Raw genomic sequence first — 17,783 nt, 5'->3', positions numbered from 1 at the left:
ACATTCGTCCGCAATGCGCAAGCGCGAATTAGCGAATATCGTCATTGCTTGTAGGAGGTTAGGGTTAGGAGATATCAGTATAAGACTGAATTAATACAGAGTATTATTAAAATTTATATAAATTTGCGTTTATTCCACGAAGGGAAAAGTGCGAATGATATTTAACAAAAAGATTGATAAAAACTTTTTGTTAAATATCATTCGCACTTTTCCCTTCGTGGAATAAACGCAAATTTATATAAATTTTAATAATACTCTGTATTAATTCAGTCTTATACTGATATCTCCTAACCCTAACCTCCTACAAGCAATGACGATATTCGCTAATTCGCGCTTGCGCATTGCGGACGAATGTAACACCACCTTCAAACCTCGATCAACCACCTTCGAACCACTTTCGAACCACGTTCGTACCTCGATCAACCACCTTCGAACCACTTTCGAACCACCTTCGAACCTCGATCAACCACCTTCGAACCACTTTCGAACCACGTTCGTACCTCGATCAACCACCTTCGAACCACTTTCGAACCACGTTCGTACCTCGATCAAGGCGATGATGTTTATGCGAAATGGTTGGGACTGGATAAATCACACAACTCATGGATACATAAGAATAATGTATTATAAACATTTATTTAAAATATCTGTACACTGTTTATTTTACAAATAATATATTGTAAAAACATCTAACGCATAATCTTTATAAATAATACAATTTTATATTTTACATGGTATACATACTAATATACATATAATATACATACATACAATATACAGTTTTTACATATTTTACAAAATATACATATACAAAATATACAAAATATACATATTTTACAACAAATATTATTTACAAAGGTATTTTATAATGTCCACGGTAATGTATCAGTGGTTTCAGGTATGATATACCGCTTGTCGTCGTACGGACTTAGAGCAATTTTTGTCTCGCGAATGGTGTATACTTCGTGCAATTTCGATCTTATACAAGACTGACTACGTGTCATTTCAATATCATCATTCAAACACCGTGTATAATCGTCAAACGTTATCGTTCTCGCGACGACGTTACTCTTGACACCTTTTACTTTTTTGTTTGGTATCTTTCTTGCCATCCACTCGCAAGGCATACATTTTTGCTCTAAGCCCTACAAATTCGGTCATTATCGCGCCGTTGTTTTCATCTTTCATTAGACCGGGTACCTTTTTATTCACGAGCAGTATACCGTACGCATTGTCCACAGCGTAATCGCTCGTATCAAATTTGCTCACGTCGCGCTTCATATTCTCATATACATCTTCGCATTCAATGTGATATATTAGGCTGTCTGTGTCGGTGTACATTACCCGGCATCTGTCACGATACAGCGGTGACGTGTACTCGTGATGAAATTCGTATAAACACGTTTTGGAGATGTCGAGTACTCACATGCCGACATAGATTGGTTTATAAAATTTTACCTCGAGTTTGCGTAATTCGACAGCGATTAGATTTTCAGAAAAAATGCTTCTACTGTGAAAATTTCGCAATCATTGCCTCTGCACCGTATCGTCCATCCCAATGTGTGATGAGTTTTACATCGACATGATTATGCACATTTTCCATCGTCTTGCCAAATACCGCATTATTCATTAATTTGTATAAATTTTTTTTTCAAAATCATTTTTCGCGTGTGTTCGAAATTTTGTATTAAGTTCGATATAATTTCGGACCCATGGAGATTGAGTGAATTGTAATACGCGATGTATTTTTGTAACGTGAAGGCCGTGTCGCATACATTGCTGCAGGTTGCGGTAGTGTATGACATAACGCTTCTTATCATATAGCGTTGCGAGAAGCTTATCTTCCCGCTTGCCGGGCGGTTTGTCATGTGTCGGGCAAAACGGTAGGTCAGTGTGCGTGTCGTGAAGATGTTGTGGATACTTTAAATCTACTTCGAGGATATAGCCTGTATGCGAATCGAGCGCTATTGACGAGATGTTGAAATTAGATACGTCGTCGACCCATCGAAAATCTGCATATGGCAATGGTTGGCACATTGCCCATCTGTATAAATTATTTACATCAAAATACATGAGATATGATGATGGTTTCGATGGATCGTACGACTGCATGTACTTGTTATTAGCATGAGCGCATCTGTTGGAACATTGACTTAGACCGCCGCGTATACCACGTTCGATAAACATAACCATGTCGATATCGGTTAGCAATTCGAACGTAATATTTGTATGTTTTAGCATTGCATCCCACGTATACCCGGGAAGAGTATGATAATACGCGGGGTCGAGTCCATAGCTTTTGATACAACTATCGCGAAAATTTTCAAAAATATCTGCTAATAACAAGACATCAATTTTTAAATATAAGTCGCTATATTCACCTAGCGTTCGAAGGGAGAATCGGTTCCAGACGTTCTCGGCGTGCGCGTAATCGTTCTCGGATACTGTGTCACCGGTCAAGGAACTGTAGAATGATTCGCGCGGCTGTAAACACGTATCTTGCAACTTGTCGACACAGTCTATATATTCGTACGGAAAGACGCCCTTCCGTGTTAATAGATTGAAATTTTCAATCGGTAAATTTTGAAATTCCGAATGTACAATTTTGAGTTTGTCTTTACTTAGAAATGATGCCAATTTATCGAGACTTGTCGTGAGAGATTTATATGAATCGATGAATCGTAATTTTATGCAAGCTTTCCAATCTTTGTCATCGTTGGTACTATTGACAGTTTTTGTGAATGATATATATTTTTCTTTAGTTATCGGAAGTAATTCAATGCTCCCTTCAAACGCTGTAGCTATATCCTCGATAATGAAATGTGTGTCATAACTTGATAAATTGTGAAAAACTATCGGAATACAAAAAGATTCTTTATAATTTAGATTACAATTTGAGTGCGCGGGACCTCTGTACCGCCCGGTCAGATGGTAATGATCGCGTACGCGTGTATCGTCATCTTGCATGAATGGTTTCTCACATATATGACAATGCGTCGCGCTATGAAATTTTTCCCACACGTCAGATGTTAAATTTACCATGGGGACGTTAGTTGCTAAAATATTCTTTACGCGTATCGCTAAATTTTTAAGTTGTTCGGAAAACCACGAAATGCAATCTACACTACGGCGAGAATAATACTCGGATAACGAATCGTCATATAAGCAATGTACATAATATGCTATACTAAATACTTGGTGATGTTGGTATAAATTCTTTTCTTCTTCCTTCTTATTCGTCTTTGTCAGCACACATTCGAGGTCTGCGTATACGACAAAAGGAAGTCGTTCTTTGCGATTAAAGTTGTTGAACGCGAGCCACTTGTCCTTATCGCTCGGTAACCGGATAGCGCAGTCATTCATCTCTCTGCAGTCTACCATATGTGTCTGCAACTTGTCCTCAGACCCGAAATAATGCAAGCATCTGTAAAAGATAATAGCAATTATAATTATTTTATGATTATTTAATATATAATTTGCAATAAATATACATACCGATCACAGATATATTTTTGACCATTATGTTTGCTCAATTGCGAGCTGACAAGCTGGGAGAGATTCTTAATCCAGGCGAAATGTTCAACGCTATTGCTGTCTTCCACGTACAGCAAGTTGACGTGTCTGTCTTTCTTTTCCTCCGAGAGACGTATCGGGACAATGTTCTTTTCTTCGATACTGTACACACATTTATCGAAATGTCATTATGATGTTCAAATTTTTTAATTTGGTTCAACGTCATCGGAAACTCAATGTCTTGGAGATTCAGCACTGTTGTGTAATGCGGATATGACGACGTTCTCTCACTATATTTTGCAACTGGATACAGTGCAGCGACCACAGCCCACGCAAAACATGCAGTGTCTTTTGATTTCACGTTAATCACTGCTCTCTTCATCATTATTTCTCGCGGTAATTTAATGTGACATCCCGCACGCATTGGATTATACTTGTTTATATTTACAATTAAATTGATTATTCGCGACACTGCCCAACCACTATCGCGTTCTTGAAACTCTTCGAGAGATGCTAGCGTGGTCTCCATAGCGCGTTGATCGTACCATTCGCGCAAATCAGACGTGCGAAAGATTTCACAGTTTTTCGTATTGATAGTTTTATTAGCGCGTTTATCACCCGACACAAACTCGCCATTAAATATAGTGTTCACTTTCACACTAGTGTGTTTTTGCAACACTTTTTGCACGTGTCCGATCACAATGTCTTTGGCCTCCTTTAGAAATTGACGAGGTTCGATGTGATTGCTGTTTATCACCGCACCAGTCAAGATGCGGCTCTCGAACGCCGTATCAATCTCTCGCCATATGAGTCCGACGTCTCGCGAACTGCTTCCAGCACCTGCGTGTATAAAACGTCTGCGTACCGAATTCTTCAACCCTTCGAGACACGCGATTTGGGAGACAAGCGATTGTCGAACTCCGATCGGTAATCGTGGACGTTTTATTCGACTTTGTTCTTTCAGTGATTCGATGTATTCGTCACATTGCTGCTCCCACACAATATATTCTTCCACCGAATTCACCCTTGCTGATTGCTCCAACAAACTTGCTTCCAATTGTGCCATATTTCTTTACTTGAGATGTACTTCTTGAACCTCTGACAAAGATATTGACATAGTATGCCTCTTTACCATAATTTTTATTTAATCGTAGAGATCATTGGCACTCGAGTATGTTGCACTTTGTGATTTTGTTACGTACGAATGATGTATCGACCTTGAAATTGATACATTTTTGCACATTTCGCGAGATTCATCTCAAGATGAGAGCGGCCGTACATTGGCGCTCGAAAATTTTAATTATGTTGCATTTTCTTGTGATTTTGTTACATATGTTTTGAACACCTGGGGATGATATCATAGCAGCCGTACATTGACGCTTGAAATTTTGAATACGTTGCATTATTTTACATTTAATATTTCATTGAGGATGATGTCATAGCAGTCGTACATTGACGCTTGAAATTTTGGATATGTTGCATTATTTTACATTTAATATTTCATTGAGGATGATGTCATAACAGCCGTACATTGACGCTTGAAATTTTGAATATGTTGCATTATTTTACATTTAATATTTCATTGAGGATGATGTCATAGCAGTCGTACATTGACGCTTGAAATTTTGGATATGTTGCATTATTTTACATTTAATATTTCATTGAGGATGATGTCATAGCAGTCGTACATTGACGCTTGAAATTTTGAATATGTTGCATTATTTTACATTTAATATTTCATTGAGGATGATGTCATAGCAGTCGTACATTGACGCTTGAAATTTTGGATATGTTGCATTATTTTACATTTAATATTGCATTGAGGATGATGTCATAGCAGTCGTGCATCGGCGCTTTGATGATTGGTTAAAAATAATTTTGTGTCAGCAATAATCCCCACCCCATTGCTTTGTATCAATAAAAACTTGTAATAATGATTTAGTATTGTATCAATCACTTATGTGAAAGGTTCTTTTAAAAATGTACTCCGCCAGCATGAATTATTACGTTCCAAAACAAGAAATGTCTAAGAATACAAGTGACAAGTAAGTTTCGATTCTTTTTTTGTCAAAATAAAGATTTTTAAATAATGATTTTTAAATAATTTTTGAAATATTGTTCTAATTATTTTTATAGCATTCAGCGTGCGACTCGTATACTTGGGCGAAGATATGCTCTAACCGCAACATCCTATAAATATTTGGAAATAGGAATCAGCGTCGGAATAATATCCTATGTGGACTTGGCTCTCGGTGATAATCGAGGCAATCAAATAATATTACCCATTGAAACATGGAAATCTCTAATGCGGAAACGAGCAGACATTGAGCAGCTAACTGAAACTCCGCTATGGATTAGTGATCTAACACTCAAAGCGGTTAACATGTATACTTCAAAAATTATAAAAATTACTTCATCTGATAATTCTTTGTACATGAAACCATCAACGTTACTACATTTATTCGATTTCGACAAATGTATTGATCATATGTATTCCTGGCTGTGTGAGAATACTCATAGTGTTAATGAAAAATTTAAACAATTTGTAAATATTTTACAATGTGATAATATCCGCGATGTGAGCAATGCCGCAAAGGTGATACGTGATAGTAATATGTTTAATAGCGAATCACTTATAGATTGTGAATTGATAACTTGTGCTATAAATGAAATTATTTATAATGCTTGCAACAAATAAATTATTTTACTGTTAAACTGTGTTTAATTCTTTCTTTCCCGCCCCTGTTCTATATGTATATAAATAGTATGATGTGCACATGCATTATCAACAAAACTCTTCAAAAAAATGATGAGCTAGATGATACTCCAGTTAGAACAGAGAGATGAAGAGAGATGTAGAATTAAAATCAAGAGGGGAGCAACATTATAATATATGTGTCGTGTCATAGAGTAGCAGACTTATACTCGCATGCTCGTGCTGTGCGGTTGCATGAAACTGTATGATATATAACTCTGCAAGTGTTGTAAAGATGATAACTCTGGAGGAATACATTGAATTACTGGAACAACTTGTGTTGTGCAATGTTGCTGACCTGAAAGAATGGGATTTTTTCGGACTGCCTCCACTTAAAATTGATAAAACGATTTACTGGATGTGGGAGCCAGATTGTGATGGTTGTATCGACTTGTTAGAAGGACAATGCCTGCAAGAACTAATGAGAATTTTCGGAATGCAAATGAACCCCAAGAAATTATTAATTGGAAATTTGCAGTCACGGACAACTCGAATCGCGCGACTTGAAGAAATAAGAAGATTGCTACGCAAACGTTTCTTAAGCATAGATACCAGTGTTCCTGCGCTTTCGACACACACTCCGGTTAATTCAATTGTGCAGGCGATACATGGGCGTGAAATCGGTTTGAAAAAACCTCATACTGATGCTCTAAAAGCTCAGCTATGGGATATGAAACATTGGGATGATCCGAAAAAACGCTCTTTCCTATTCGAGTTGAACGTTAAAAGATTTTCCTATGCTGAGCATAGAGAATCCTCTGAGGAGGAATAATTGTTGTAAGTATTTCTTTTCATTTAAAAATTATTAAAATAATAAATTGATTAATAAAATAAATAATAATATATTTAATAAAAATTTCTGTTATGTAGGAGTTCCGCCCTGCCGCCTCATAGCCACCGCCACCTCGCAGCCACCATCGCGCTGCAGTAAATTTTATATACTTTTTTACATTTTATATTATATTTTATATTTTATATTATATTTTATATTTTATATATTTTATATTTTAAATTTTTTAAATTTTTTAATTTACACACACAAAATTGTATGATTGCACACACACATAGTTATATAATAAAAATTATTTTAAATATTAAAAGTATATAGTTTATTTTAGAATAGGTCCTCTCCCCTTCCTCATCCTAAAAATATTAATTAAAAAAAAAAATATTATTAAAAAAAAAAGTCTCTCTCGCGTCCGCCTCTCGCGCTCTCGTTCGCTGCATCAGCTCTCGCGCTCTCCATCGCCGCATCGTCTCGCAACATCTCTCTCTCGCTCTTGTGATATCTCTCTCGCGTGCACCTCGCGCTCTCCTTCGCTGCATCAGCTCTCGCGCTCTCCTTCGCGTCATCTCGCTACCTCTCGTCATCTCGCGCTATCTCTCTCGCTCTTGCATATACGCCTCGCTGCAACACCTCGCGCTCTCAATCGCCACATCATCTCGCTACCGCTATCTCTCTTTCGCGAACGTCTCTCTCGCGACATCTCTCTCTCTCGCGTTCGCCTCGCGCTATCCTTCACATTCCTCTCTGTCCGCGGACCCCTTACCCAAAAAGTTTCATGCGATCTTTCGCGGATTCCCCTCTCCCCGCAGACCCCTCGCGGACCCGTCACCTAAATCGCGGACGCTTCCCCCTCCCGCGGACCCCTCGCGGATCCTAACCTCGCGGACGCCTCCCCCTCCCCGCGGACCCCTCACGGACCCTAAAATCGCAGACGCTTCCCCCTCCCCGCGGCCCTCTCGCGGACCCTAACCTCGCGGACGCCTCCCCCTCCCCGCGGACCCCTCGCGGACCCGGTACCAAAATCGCGGATGCTTCCCCCTCCCCGCGGACGCCTCCCCCTCCCCGCGTGACGTCATTCCCCCTCCCCGCGTGACGTCATTCCCCCTCCCCGCGTGTCGTCAACCCACCTCCCCGCGTGACGTAATTTCTCCGCGCCCTGGGTTCCCCTCGCCCCTCACCCCCCCTCATTGCCCCATGGGTGAGAACCGGCCTTATATCACTACTATTTTTATTTATATTTGTAATAGTTTTAAAATTGAACAGAATTATATAAATATATCAATAATTATGTATATATAGGCTATGTTCGTCTTGGCGTGCACACTGCTTATAAGCATCATTTATCATTTGTTTAATATTTTATAAACAAAACAAGGTTGAAGATGCTTAAAGCGCTGTGAGCGCCAAAACAAACGTAGTCATAGATATACAATTTGCAACGCTACAGGGAATCCCTGCAATAAATTTCATAGCCTGGCGTGGAAAATCCCCAAACTCCCGTGTGCTTCCTTCTGGGGACTTTTTTCATAGACAAGTCACTATCATTTTGAGATGGTTACAGATAGTTGCTTAATTAGTTCAAAAGGATTTCTAAAATCTGTGGTAGTATGGTACATATACATCTATGTACCTATTGGTTTTAATTTTCTGTATAAATAAATATAAAAATTTTTTTTGCCGATTTGGCGCCCCTTGATGTTGCCGCCCGCGTGTAGTGCACGCCTTGCACGCCCGCTTACGGCGGCCCTGTAGTTACCTATGATATACCACAGATGATGTACCGCATTATTCGTTGTTCATATTTTCAGGTAATGAAGGGTTTAAAATTGTTACAAGTTTGTAAAAAATTTGTATGTGCTCTTTTTCATTATCTGCCTGTACAGCAGCCGTATCTGCCAATTTTTGTACAGCACGTGCAATTTCAATCATCGCATGAGCGTGCATTTCAGATGCCGCCGCTTGAGCCTTTGCAGCTTCAGCATGCATCTGTAAACATTGAAATCCAAATTATTTAAATTATTTGTTATTTGCTAAATATGCTGTATTAATTAAAGGGCTGCTTTCGCGACAGAATCAAAATAATCCAGATTAAAATGATTCTCCGCTATAATTGGTCAAATCTGAAATTTCATTAATGAATTTTTATATAATTTCAGATCGTTTTAATTTGGATCATTTTGATTCTATGTCGCGAAAGCAGCCAAGATAACCTCCTTACCAACTCAGCATCAGCCTGTTTTTCAGCTATTGTTTGGAAAAACTCCTTGGATGAATGTAATTCATGCGATGTAACTCGATTAGCTAAAACAATGAAGATGTAAAAAATATTCATAAATTTTATGAATTTTTTTCTACAAATATTAGAACAAACAAGTTAGGCCTTTTGCACACAGGACGCGTTGACGCGTTACGCATGGCGGAAGGCGATGCGATAACCAATCAGAATTCCGCCGCGCATTAAAAGTTGAATCGTTCAAACTTTTATTGACTATCGCGTCGCCTTCCGCCACGCGTTACGCATCAACGCGTCCTGTGTGCAGAAGCTCTAGAAGTAATTTTTAACATGAATTTTGTAAATTATAATTTACTAACAACTCACTATTTGTAAGACTTACACTTTTTTGATGAAGTCGCTATAGGAATAGTTTCTGATAATCTTTTTGATATCATTGGCTTTGATACAATAGATGAATATGGAGTATTTTTTTTTAAAGACGGAATTGTAGAAACTTTTAAATTTTTTCTTGATTTGCAACTATCAACATCATTATTATCATCAATAGCTTCTGAATTTTCACATTCCCTTCTTGTGTTCTGAGGTGATTTGTCATTGATAATTACGTCGTCATCATTACCCAAGGGATTAACTGCAAACAAAAGCATATTTTATGAATTTTGTTATATGAGCGGTTGTTATATTGGATGCACTCATTGATTGCAGGCTTTTATAATTTAAATTTTTAAATATATGTTTTATAGGTATATATAAGTATTCATAGTTGCTTACAATTTAGCCACTTATAGAATCTATTAATAATTCAGCTTTCCTCTCTCTAATTTACTTATTGTCATTATAACAAAGACGCTTTAACAGAATCTATTAAAAGTTGATAGGATGCATGCATTAAAATATATTAATGCATTAATAAATTTTAATTTACAAAAATATTTGACCTTACCATTTGAATATTAAGTGTCTGCAGAAATTTTTTCAGAGGTACTTGGGCAGACAGTGATCACATTTGGAGTCTCCGATAAAACAAAATTATTTCCATGTTCCAGTTCTTCTAGTAAATACTGTGTACATGAAAAAATAAATATATTTATAAAGATACTTTTTTTATTGAAAATATGATGTAAATTGTATACTACAATTTTCAAGTTTCATATAAGTTACCTCCTAGCCAGGGATACTCTCTGGGCAATCTGTGTGTCCTTCCACATATTCGGCCCCAACTATGTCAATCACACGGAGTTCGAAATCAGAAAGCTCAGGTTGGGTAATTGCTTTATTTCCTGTAGAAGCTTTTGCTTTACGCAATTCTTTTACTTTAATGGAGACACGACTTTTTAATATACTTTTTTACATAAAACGTGCAAATTTTGTGCTTGTAAGAAATAATGACAGAATATTTTTATATTAATACTTTTACTCAAAACACGTATACAATTTCACTTATTACTTGCCACTGACCCACTGTTTTTGTAGCTCCTTGAAAAGAATTTAAGTCTGCCGCTAATTCAGCCCATTTTTTTTTGTGCTTCTTCTTTTCCGTAAAGAGCGTTGAATCTTCTTTTCGCTAAACCTTTATTTAGGTAAAAAAAATCAATCATTTTTGTTAACTGCAATTGTAATGCCAGTGCCGTTCTTTTTCTTTTACTGTAAAAGAAAACTCAATTACATTTCGTTATATGTATATTTTATATTTTTCATATAATACACTTACTTATTCGTGATTTCAGACATTTTAAAATAATTTTTGCGGTTATTAAAATGAAAAAAACTTAGACAATACTTTTTAATAGATAAAAGATAAACAATAATAGGTTAGGTACGTAGCAACAAGTTTCAGTTTTTCGATGTTACAAACACAAATTCTGTAAAGTTACTAGATTTTTATCATTTTAAGATCTGGCAACGTTGCGCGCCTATCGAATAATTTCGATACGTTTGTAACGACATATGTATCGACTATTATCGTTAAGTCCACGTGTTCAATCTTAACCATCTTTCCGTCACATTAGCTAATTTTTTCCTCCGACTTTGTCACTTGTTGTCAAGGGGAACGAGCGATAACAAATCCTTGTGATTAGATGAAATAATCGCGCGATTCTAAGCGCGTCGACGTCAGAGGGGAACAGGTGACGGAGCGCTCGTAAACATGACGCGCGCGGCATCGAGATCTCGAGTCAACGACTGTCGTCTGCGTTTTTTTTTGAAGATCGCGATCAGCTGACTTTTAAACCACCGAAAACAATCGAGAGAATAACAAGGCCGTCAAAAACAGAATTTCGACACGACCAGTACCGATAGTGCTTTGCTCGGGCACAGCTGACACAGTGACTCTCAGCATCGTGACTCTCCGCTACCAACTTTTTTTTTGAAAATAAACTCGCTCATATCTTTGCACGCATCCTCCGCGCTGCTCCGCGTTATCGCACAGCTTAATTGTTTATGTTATTTTTTCTTGATCGTGTGAATACAATAAATAGTCTCAAAGTGACCGTTGACCACCTGCTTCATTCTTTGCAATCACCGAGCCTGACTGTCCGTCATCCTCAGTTCACGCGCAAACTCTCACCCTCGCATCTCATGAAACACCACGTTACAGAATTATATACTTTAACGACTGTCGGTCGCGCAAGCAATAATTATCGTTAGTTAATGATATCGATATTTATCGTTAACAAGTTACAGAATCTCGACCCAGATGTATCTGCGCCCCATAGACATGACGTTAGATGGGAAGTTTTTGTGGGTGAAGAATAATTTAACAATGCCTCGACGACTGTACGCGCGGTACGCATAAGCGTTTGTTTGCAGGCGACACGAGCTTTTAATTAAAATACACGTCGACCTGATTGAAGATGAAATGAAGTAAATGATTTACGGGACCTACGGCGGTATCTGCTGTTGTGCCACTTATTCCTGGAGCTCGAGCCGCTAAATCGTCGCCCGATTTCACGCGTACGCGAAGACTCAGCAGAGTATGCGTGAGATCTAGATATTCTTCTCCGTGACCAGGGACGACGAATTCTATCGGTAAATCGTCCGAGAGAGAGGTCACGGGTTTGTAATGAATCCATTGCTAACTCTCGATACTAGTTTGCGTGGGCGGTAGGGAAAAGAGATCGAGTTCACTCTTTAAACACTTGCTCGAATGCGTGTGAAGAAAAGACATACTTATTCTCCGACAATTGTTTTGACGTGGTTGTCCTCGTCGCGGTTAAATGCGTGTGAATTAAAATAGCGTTGTTTAAGAAAATATAACGGATACGGTACGTTTCTTGCCAATTTTACGTCGTTTTGCGGGTGTTTTAAGTCTTTTTACCGACATACGGGATTTCTTCTTCTTATTCTTCGATGATTTTGTATTAGTCTTCTTTTTCGCCTTGATTTTCGATAAACTTTTCTTACTCGAGCGACGGCGTTTAACGATGCGCGTGTCAAGTCCAGCAAAGGAAAAATGAGCTACGTGCATTTTTGTATCCGATTTATATCCCGAACTTTTCATGAGGCTAGTTATTTTTTATAATCCTCCGAGAAAACTCTCGATACCGTGCCCGCGTTGATAGGGCGATTCTCGTGGAATTCCACCACCGCGAACTCCTCCGTTCTGTAATTCGTCGTAATACGTCGAGTAATAATCCATCAACAGAGAACGAACGAACGAATTTTCTTTTCTTTTCTCTTTCTCGTTTTCTCTGTCATAGACACCGAGTATTCTTACGATATCTATTCGATACGTCTAAAGTGCAATGTCACCGTCAGCGTCCCGAATTCGAATGGTATACTTTGGCCCAGCTGACACGTTTGACGCAACGTGATGTATTGAGCGGGCGAGAAATGTCTTATCTGAGTTGATGCGAACGCGTAATCATTTTGCGAGTCGAGCGCGACTATTCGAATAAGGGGAGATTGTACATCGCGAATCGACAGATTTAGCGGCGTAATTCACACTCTCGATAATATCGCGCATACTTAAGTAAATATCCGCGGGTACCTGAGATTTCATAGCCTTAACCGCCTTATCGCATTCGTTAATATCGATGAATCTGATTAAACCTTCATTATTTCGCATATGTAAAAAACTACACGGAAACTGAATCTCCGTGAGCGCTACTTCCCAACGTCCGTGTAATTCTATACGCTGGGGCAATTCAGTGGTGAAACATGTGGTTGTATTTTCCGGAAAGTAACGCATGCCACTGTTGCTCGGGAGAATCATGTAAGATTCTTCTTCCCTCATTTTAATTTAAAGATCTTAAACTCGAAGCGGGTATCCAAGAGTCGAATTTGGAGGGATATCCTTGCCAACTAACTAGTAATTGTTTATTGTTGCTACGTCCTCTGCTTTTTATTACCTGCTCGACGATAAATTCTTCCCCTTGCAAATTTTTATTGACCGGAGTTAATTCTTGTTCGTAAAAAATTCCGTCTATATCCTCACCCGCTAAATCGCTTAATTCATATACGCGTGGTTTTCTTCATTCGAGAACGCGGCGAATTCGAAATATTTCTTCACTCCACTTTGCCTCGTATCCTTTCTTCACTACTTTTGCCCTACTGACGAGATCGCCCGCGTTATATTTAGCCTTTTGTTTATCGCCACGATTTTTTTTTCTCGTTGTCGTCGTTCTCCCATCGTCGATTCATATTTTCACGCGCGATACGTGCATTTTCCCGCGTAACGGCTGCGGGCTACATTTTAATAGAGGTATGACGAGTATGGTTGTAAGCGCGAATGATATCTTGTAAAACATCGATATAGCGCCGCGTATTTTTATGTGTAAAATAACGCCACATCCGTTCCTTGAGCGTTCTATTAAATCGCTCCACTACAGCTGCTTTAACATCGGGATTACGGGCTACGCGAAAACAAATGTCTTTTTCTTTTAAGAATTTCTGTACAGGCTGCGCTATAAATTCTTTACCTTTATCCGTCTGCAGATAAACAGGTTGGCGCTCTTTGTTTCTCAAAAGTACACGTTGAAAGGCTTTTGTCACGCAGGTAGCTGTTTTGTCGCGTAAAGGTTCTCAAACGAATTTACTATGGACATCGATAATTATCAACAAATAAGAATATCCGTCACTATAGCTCTTAAGATTACGAAGATCGATCAAATCTACTTCCCATAAATCGTCGATATTTGTCACGTTATAATGTAAACGCGGAAATTTTCGTTGTACTGGTCGATGTAGCGTATACGCATCTTGCGATTTAAGCCATTCGACGACATCGTTGCGCGTAAAATTTGGTTTAGCAGCTCGAGATAAATTCTCCGTCGCGGAATAGCCAGCGTAATGCGAAGGAACGTAATACAATTTTTCGAGTTCCATTATTCAAGTTTGCTCCAATGAAATAAACCCTTCTTTTTCTTAGCCGAAAAATTCCTGTTATTCGTTAATGTTTTATTATCGTCGCTGTCGTCAGTGACAGATAAAAACACCGTGTCTTCTTCGGTTTCGTTTAACTCCCGACCGCATGACTTTGAACGCGACAGTGAAGTTTTTGGAGTGGAGCTTCCAAGCGGTAACGTTTTCTTAATACGCAGGGATCTACGTGCGAACGTAGCCAATAAATCGCGATTCCTTATAAAATTGGAGGGCGTACCTATGTCGTGCAATACTTGCGCAAACTGAAATCTCCCGATTGCTTTTATCGTTTTTCTCTCGCGTATCGCGTCGTTTATAAGTTCGCTAATATTCGACCCCGCTACAACGACACCGTCTTTAGTCACGAGTCCGCATTTATCCCAACTAATTTTCGGTGGCGGGATATCTAACAAATATTTTAATAAGGCGTTTGCTTTGGAACGATAAGTTTGCGGCACGCTATTGAGTATTTCTTTGATTTTTTCCGCTGATTGTGCACGTTCCCGTGTAGAAAATTGTTAAGGATGGCCTTAAAAAACCAAAGGCCCCGATAAGTACATATTAAGGATACCCTAACAGATCTTCCTTATTATTATCCGATTTGGACCTTATTAGGCTTTTACAAGGACTCCTTAATTATATTTTAATAGGGACAATTTATTAGGGCCCCATAAAAGATTTCTTAGGGATACCATATTTAATAAAAATTAGGATTTAATAATGCTTGCTTAATAGGGCCTTAAAAGGAATTCCTAAAAACACCTTAATTAAATTATAACAATTAAGATGGCCTTAAAAAACTAAAGACCTCGATAAGTACATATTAAGGATACCCTAACAGTTCTTTCTTATTATTATCCGATTTGGACCTTATTAGGCTTATACGAGGACTCCTTAATTGCATATATACATATTTTAATAGGGTCAATTTATTAAAGCCCCAGAAAGGATTTCTTAGGGATACCATATTTAAAAAAACATAAGGATTTAATAATGCCTGCTTAATAGGGCCTCAAAAGGAATTTTTAAAAATACCTCAATTAGATTATAAAGTTTACTCTTAAGGACCTTGAAGGGATTTTTCAAAGATACCCTATCTTTGAAAGGGATTTATTAGTTCTCTCTTACTTATTGTTAGTAGGACCTTTAAAATATTTTTCGAAGCTACTTTAGTTTGAAAACTAAAGATTTTAATAAGATTTCATTAAGATCAGTTGATCTTATTAAAATCTTTAGTTTTCAAACTAAAACAATTCTAAAAAATATTTTAAAGATCTTACAATAAGTAAAAACTAATGAATCTTTTTTAAAGATATGGTACCTTTGAGAAATCCTTTCAAGATCCTAAGAGTAAACCTTATAATCCAAGTATTTTTTCCTTTTGAGGCCTTATTATAAGCAGGTATCATTATAAATCCTTATCTTTTTTAAACATTATATCCTCAAGAAATCCTTTCTGGGGTCCTAATAAGTTGACCTTATTAAAATATGTATACATATATGCAATTAAGGAATCCTCATAAAAACGTCATAAGGTCCAAATCGGATAATAATAAGGAAGAATTGTTAAGGTATTCTCAATATGTACTTATCGGGGCCGTCAGTTTTTTTAGTCCATCTTTAATAATTTTCTATACAACTAAAACTATAATTGTAAGGCACAAAAACAGTTTATTAGAGAAATGTGATTTTCATTTAATACATTAATTAGCAATTAATTAATCTTACAATTACATTAAAAAATTAAACAGAGAGAGAGAATCAATTAACATAAATAAAAATAAAAACGATAATTGTAAGGCACAAAAACAGTTTATTAGAGAAATGTGATTTTTATTTAATACATTAATTAGCAATTAATTAATCTTACAATTACATTAAAAAATTAAATAGAGAGAGAGAATCAATTAACTATATATAATAATTAAAAAAATTTTTTTATAGTTACCTTTACAGTATTGTTAAAGTGAATGAAGTAGAGGCATAACAAACATACTATTTTGTTTATATGAATCGAACGATAGTTCTAGTCTAATTAATTTATGTGATACATGTATTAAAAGATATTTACCAATCTGATCACATTCTATAGGAATTTGCCATGTTTTTAGTAACTTTGATTTACATGGATATGTATTGCAACGGACTTTTCTTTTTAGTGCCGCGCAACTTCGTCACTTTTCTCGGTATCTCTAAACACAAAATCCAGATTTCTTGGGCGCTAGGTACGGTCAGGCCGCACCACTCAAAATAACACGATAATTAGTTCTATAATAGTGACGGCTTAAGCTCGGTAACTCAGTTTACTAATTGGCAGAGGGGCGGGATTCTTAATGCGGGGAATCGTGCTCGGAGCTTCGGAGAGAAGGAGAGTCATTAAACCAGCAAATCGAAATACTTAAAATTTTTGATAAATATATTTCATATCAGAAAGTGAATTGAGGTTTCATATTACTAATTTTACAGCCTCGTAACTCGGTAGATCCTCAACACTCGAGGTATCACCAGAACAGTCGTGGTTCGATATCTATCGCTACCGAGGGGAACATATCCCGTATCACATTTCAATTGAGGAGGCGATGGGAGAAAGACATCTCCACATTACAATACTTAAAGACTTGACACGAGACAATCAGAAGGACGAAACTCGAGACTTAATTAGACTAACATTTATATACAAAATTCTGGACTGTCGACTCGGTACGGCTCTCCACGGAGAGAGAGAGGCTGCGCAGTTCTTACATTAATGGCGAATCTCGGTACGGGGCTCGCGTTTCGGACACTCCCGAGTGCTCGGTAACGAAAATAATAAACAGTAACCTCGATAACAATCTTATCTGTTTTATGAAAACGCGAATCCCCACCGAGTTCGCTCTTACCGAGATTTCGAAGTGGTGGTCTTACAATTTACTGCGGTCCGTCGGTGTCTCACGTGGTTCGCACGCCGCCGTCTCGTCGAACAGTGTCTCGACTCTGGGCTCGCGGTACGCCGGTAGCCGGCGCCTGTGGCGCTACGCGCGCCGCCGATAATCGATCCTTGATCCTATTTCGACACTAGTCGATCCTTGCGGGCCTCGTTGCTCCGGTAATTTCGAAACCGCTCTCGGTACGTTTCGGAATGTTGGTGCGGA

The 17,783-nt window shown here is 38.0% G+C and overlaps 2 pseudogenes; both read right to left on the bottom strand.

The window, feature by feature from the left end:
* The window catches only part of LOC145932818 (uncharacterized), a 7,497-nt pseudogene extending 2,918 nt beyond the window's left edge, over positions 1-4,579 (bottom strand).
* Positions 4,580-8,840: 4,261 nt separating this feature from the next.
* LOC145932817 (uncharacterized) lies at positions 8,841-11,022 on the bottom strand (annotated as a pseudogene).
* Positions 11,023-17,783: the final 6,761 nt, after the last annotated feature.

The sequence above is a fragment of the Prenolepis imparis genome, unplaced genomic scaffold (genome assembly GCF_030444845.1).
Source record: "Prenolepis imparis isolate NDT839.2.m4 unplaced genomic scaffold, iyPreImpa1.0 SCAF_2, whole genome shotgun sequence".
Taxonomy (NCBI): Eukaryota; Metazoa; Arthropoda; class Insecta; order Hymenoptera; family Formicidae; genus Prenolepis; species Prenolepis imparis.
This window is presented reverse-complemented; position numbering and strand designations above follow the sequence as displayed.